Raw genomic sequence first — 6,000 nt, 5'->3', positions numbered from 1 at the left:
AAATGAAAATAAAAGAGAAAGTGAAATAGAGACAGTAAGAAACATCTGTCACTGGGACTTTCCAAAACAAGCTTTAAGTTCTAAACAAAGAACATAGCTCTTCTCTCAAAGGAAAGTGGAAGAAGGCAACAAAAATGGAAAGAGTTTAGAAGAAAAGCTCATTTAAAACTTAGCAACGCTATGTAAGGTAACAGAAGTTACAGAACCACACTGAAAACTGCACCCAAACGCTTCCTGAAGATAGCAAGCCACAAATAAGAACTTGAGTTAAACAATTTTTTTTTTGTTTTAACATAAGCATTGTCCTGCAACACTGCTACAACCAGTCATCATTCAGCAGTTGTAAACAATTTGCTTATTAAACGGTTTATTCAGTAGAAACAACCAATGCAGTTAATACATTTAAAAAAAATATCTAATATCATGCTTTGTATTCCAGTAAGCACCAAAATCAGTTCTGCCTACAGAACTGTCACCATGACACTAGACCTTTACAACAAAAGCATTGCAGACACACTTGTACATAAGCACAAAAGGTTAAAGGTATTGCACAGCTGTCAGTGAATTAAAATACTAAATCCTATACTGGTTTACACAAAGATAAGGTTGATGCTTTCTTGAAATACAAGAAATCAACTGCGGGCTTGCAAACCACATTCTTATGTTTCCGGTGATTACATGTAGTTTTGAGCAGATGTTGTCAGCTTTTGTTTCACAACCTAAGAGCAGCAGCTGGCTAGTCTCAACAACAAAATTTTGACTGTTTTTGAAAGCAGAAACAGGGAAGTTCAAAGCACAAGTAGTCAACTGATCACACCTGTAACAGATTTGCCTTGACTGACATGAACAAAGAACTCGATCCATAACTCCAGCACTAAGCCTTATACTAAAAGTCTGCTTACGTTTTCGTAGTCCTTCATGGTCCGAGCTCTAGTTGGTGAGATCGTATCTTCTGCCACGTCTGGTAACCCTAGACATTTGAGAAGACAGAACAAGTTCAGGCAGAGGAATCTAAGCTAGGTTTCAATTTGGAAATGGCAAAGTGTTAGTATTACCACGTTGTTAATATCTACACTTCTTTCGGAAGAACATTCCAACATCCCCCAATTAAATCATGAGGTAGACTGAAGTTAAGCCATCCAAAAGGGACTTTTAAAGACAAGTCCTGGGAGCAACTGCAAGGGAATGATATTAGAAACGAAGTCCTATTAAGCGACTAGAAAGCAATTCAAATCTTACAGTATCTTGCAAGTCACAGAAGAGACCTCCACCTTAGACTCAGGGAAACAATGGACAGAAGATGTGAGCAGCGTCTCCATTTCTAAAATGTAAAGCCTTCTGAATGCACATGTACTTAAAACTTCTGCTGCACACATGTTCTGCAACAACTGCATTTAACAGCGCTATGTAACTGTTTCCATTCAAAGCTCCTGTGAATGAGATTGTATACGATACATAGCACTTAGAGCGCCTTAAATATCAAGAAGTTGAGGCCCCAGACTGACTCTCATAAGAATTAAAATATTTCATTAAAGCACCTCCAAAATTCTTATGCAACCATGTAGATCTATCGTTAGAAAATCCCAAATATAGTTGTGTTATTTTGCATCACTACTACGCCCCTCATATTTGCTTGCTTTTGTTAGCGAGCAGGTCTTGCTGGTAAGTTTGTCTCAGTTTCTATTACCTACTTGTTCTATACGATGAAGTCAGCCAAGTTACATCACTGGATACATGCATGAATAAAGAGAAATCAAAACCATATGCTTCAAATTTACAGAAGAGAACAAAGAACGGCTAACTTGACAAAGAGTAGGTTTCAAAACAATACCATTCAGCCATTTTATTTCAAAGTAAGCACTTCAAGCTATTATCTGCCAGCCTGAAGGATAATGACCATAATTATATACTTGTCAAATAGAAGAACATATTGAATTACACTTTGTGTTCAGCAGAAGACACCTGGATAGGAAGGGCTCTTTAACGCAAGAAGAGATAAAATGTGAGGTTTGAATCTATCCCGGGTATTCGGACAGAAATTAATGAAACAGAGTTGAAGCGAAACTGGAAAACTTAACGACACAGCAGGCGGTTTCCCCGAGGATATGATAACGGGAGCATTAAAGCCTTGCGAGGCAGCACGAGCCTTCTCAGCGCAGGATGCCGAGCATCTCACAAGGGTCACGGCCGTAATCTGGCCACAGGCAGCTCACTGGGCAGCAGTAGCCGCTGGCTTTTTACACTAAAGAGACACCTCAACAAGAAGCCACGCGGCTTAAACCCATTTTCTGCCTTTTGCCCTCAGGAAGGGGTTTATTTGGGCCGGTGCAGACTCGAGCTGTGCGGTGCTGACCCCGGGGGCTCTCGTTAAAGCGCAGGACGCCCCACAGACAGCTCGCTGCGCCCAAACCCGCTCCTCAGGCAGCGATTTTCTCCTCAGACCGCGAACAGCGACATCGGGGGGCCGCAGGAGGCACCGCGGGGCCCCCCCAACCCCCCGGCCGCCCGGTGCCCGCCGTGCCCCAGGACCTTCCCCCCCGTCCCAAGCCGCCCCCCAGCTTTTCCCCTGGCCTTACCTCGGCTGCCGGCCGGGCCGAGCTGCGGGTCCCCGCGGGAGACGTCGGGCAGCTGGGAGGCGCTGCGAGGGGAGAGGACATCGCTGAGGGGAGGCGAGAGAAGGAGGACGCCCGAACCCCCGCCACACGCACCCATGGGGGGGGGGGGGAGGGGGGCAGCAGGCCCGGCGCCTCAGCCCGGAGCCCACCGAGGGTCCCACCCGCCTACCTGTCCTCAAACGCCACCGGCAGCGTCGGGTCTGCCCCCGGCAGCGAGTCCATGGCGCCGCCGGCCGCAGCCGCGGCTCCTTTGTGCGCCGCTTTGGCGGCTTCGCTGGAATTCAAACGGCCGCAACCGCTTCCGCCATCTTTGCGTCGACAGGGGTGAAGCCGCTGAAGGCGCCGCGGAGGCGAGCCAGGGCAGGGCACGGTAGAAACTAAAGGGGAGCCGCCATGTTTGGTGAGGGCGGCGGCTGGAGGTGGGTGGGCAAGGCGCCATGCTGGGTGAGGGCAGAGCGGGGCGGGGGTTGTGGAGGCTGCCAGCTGGGCCACAAAGGCCGAGCGCCATCTTGAGTGAGGGAAGCAGCAGGGACGGCGAGCCGCCATCTTTTTCTAAAGCAAGGCAGAGAGATGCTCGGCTGCCATCTTTACTCAGGGCACAGCGGAGCGTTCCTATGGGGAATGGAGGCTGCAGCTGCCGCCATCTTTGCTGAGGGCAGCCCGGGCGTCCCTCACGGGGCTGTGAGGAGGCGCCGGGGCCGGCCCCGCTGTGCCTCACACAGCTCCCTCTTTTAACTATATTTCAAACTCTGTGCAGGCCTGAAACACTTCCCTCTGATATTTAAGACTCGCACCAGGGCACTGTGCTAGGATTTGCGTGGCATATAAAATAATCCCTCTGCAACAAAAAGGGATTTTTCTGCGGCTGCTAGCCCCAGGGATAAGGAGCAGGGAAACCTGCCCCTGCCTCTGCCTCCCAGCGCCCTGAGCGTTGTCAGTAAATGAGGACGTGCTTTCCATTTTTTTATTTTGCTGTAACATAAGGAAGCTCTGTTCCCGTGAGACACTTGCCTGGCTCTCACTACAGGATCAACCACGTGTTAAAAGAGCTGCATTTGGTTTCCTCAGCAGTACTGAATGTGTCAGGTGTCACTCAGCCCAGCCTCGCTCAAGGGGATGCTTACCTGGCCAGGAAACAGGCCACCGTTAAGGCTGACACGTGGCCATGGGCCATGGTAATTTTATGGATTTGTTAATTCCAAATTGCCATGGTGCCCTGTTAGCTTCATTTTCTTGGCGTACCTGCTTATGGCTCTTCAGAACAGAAGTTGTAAGCCTGTAAAAGGCCCTGGAGCCACGGTAGCAGGCATGGCGCTGTGGTTTGCAACCCCTGGATGCGTGTGGTCACTGCAGGCTTCCCAGCACTGCTCCTGTCTCAATTTGATGTGCACAAGTGCGTGGTGGAGCAGCTGTCAGTGCCCCCAACAGCAAGGAAATGCCAGGCTCTGCTTAGTACAACTAAGCTCTTAATCTCATCTACTTGCCCGTTGGACATGCCTGATGCTTCGCATTTTGGGGTCTGAGGGCCCTAAGAAATGCTCAATCTCTTCAACTCCCCCACAGCCTGAGAGACATTTGTCACCTTATGTGACTGGCTCCCCTTTTGCAGTGCCCTCACCTTCTGCCCAGCTGAAGTTGTTTGCAAAACCAGGTCTGCCATATGGTATTGGGATCCGATCAGCCCATCTGCAATGTGGCTTCACATGCTTACAAAGCAGTTTTTCATAAAACAAGCAAAGGCCACTTACTGGGAGGATACCAGCGTGCTGTTGGTTACAGTAAGGTATTACATATTTGATGCGTGCCATTAAATCAGCATCCATCAGCCGCAAGTACAGTACGAATCATTTACTGCTTATGTTCCATAGGCTGGTGCAGTACCTCTGTGCCTGCAGAGCCATGTTGCATGTCCCAGCATACCTTTTGAAAGGAAATCAGCAGAGCCCTCCTTGTTATCACCTCGTGCAATGGTTGTTGGACAAAGGCATACAGCAGATATACAACTTCTCTGGGTTACTTCCCAATGTTTAAAAATCGGCAGCAACATTAAGGAGCTGTGAGGGGCAGGGTAAATGTATTGTTTAGAAGCAGTTAACAACTTGCCTCCTGATAATCTGCTTAATGTTATTTAACTTTATCTTAATTAGCAATACATTTGGGGAGATTATGGAAAATCCTTGTACCAGCAAGCCATGCTGGAATGGCGCTTTCTTACAAAAGCTTTACAAAGCAGTCTGAGGTCCTTATGCTCCAGAAACAAAGTGCCAAAGGGAGTCTAGGAAAAAAATACTTACAGAGTGTGCAATGGTATGGATCTTGTCGACAACAAACTCCAAGGGGGAAGTATGACAGCCAGCTGCTCAGTGCACTGTGGCTGAAGCCTGACAGTGGCACTAGGAGGGCAGATGTCACCATCAGCTGAGCCTGGGTCCTGTCCCCAAGTCCCGACACTGGGGACTTAGTTCAGCATTCAGTTATATTCAGTACTGTTACAGTTCAGAACAAAATTCCTCCTCGGCTAAGTCATGCAGAATCAAACTGTTCTGCTAATGCAAATCAGGTTTCAATAAACTCCCTGAAATTTCACCAGTGTGGCCCTTGCTTTTATAGCTCTGGCTCGGTTAAGCATTTGAATGAATGCATAGTTCTTAAGTGCTCGCTTAATTAATGCTGACTTACCTCCAAGTTCTTTGCTTAATAGGAGTCAGAGTTAGATGTAACATGCAGCAGGCAAAGCTAGACTTTAGCATTCGTATTTGCATCTAGTAAGATAATTTCTAAACATTGAAAAGTGAGAAAGAAATGCAAGTTTTTCACAGGTCATTTTGCAGACATTACCAAAACCATGTTCAAAACTATTGGCTGTGGATTTCAGAGCATCTGATGAATATCAGTTTTCTTTGGAAGATCCATTGTGGTCATGAAGAAATATGTGATATAATATCCTCTTCCAACTTCTAGCTTTGCTCTATCAGTTTCATTTTTAATGACTGCATAGATCTCTGACAAAATATGTCTATGTGAATTTTACACACAATAATGGGGAAATATGTGTTGACTGCCCGGCTACCAAACATTTTAATGAAAGCTGAAAGCTGGAATTGTTAATAAACAGACACAAGAGATCATAGGGTTCATTTTTTAGAGGGATTATCTGACACAGCGTTAGCTGTACTAATGAATATCTGATGTTAAAAAACATTTTTAGGCCACGGTTCTCATCTCACATACAGGGGTATAATGAAGGAATAATTCTCTTGGAACAAATGTCATTACTGGGATGAGATCAGATTCAATCCCGTAGGTTTCAATCCAGCTCTGATTGCTATCCATGGAAAGACTCCTGCTGAACTCTAATGAACAAAAAAAAATGCAAAAATCCAAG

General features: G+C 46.8%; 1 long non-coding RNA gene across 1 annotated transcript; it reads right to left on the bottom strand.

Moving 5' to 3' along the window:
- Positions 1–893: 893 nt before the first annotated feature.
- LOC126913534 (uncharacterized) lies at positions 894–3,011 on the bottom strand. The gene is made up of 3 exons (XR_007709037.1): positions 2,785–3,011; positions 2,577–2,638; positions 894–970 (listed from the first exon to the last, which is right to left on the bottom strand). It is a non-coding gene; the product is annotated as an uncharacterized LOC126913534 (long non-coding RNA).
- Between the last annotated feature and the right edge of the window lie 2,989 nt (positions 3,012–6,000).

The sequence above is a fragment of the Cygnus atratus genome, chromosome 19 (assembly GCF_013377495.2).
Source record: "Cygnus atratus isolate AKBS03 ecotype Queensland, Australia chromosome 19, CAtr_DNAZoo_HiC_assembly, whole genome shotgun sequence".
Lineage (NCBI taxonomy): Eukaryota > Metazoa > Chordata > Aves > Anseriformes > Anatidae > Cygnus > Cygnus atratus.
The sequence above is the reverse complement of the archived record's forward strand: the minus strand, read 5'-3'. Positions and strand labels throughout refer to the sequence as shown.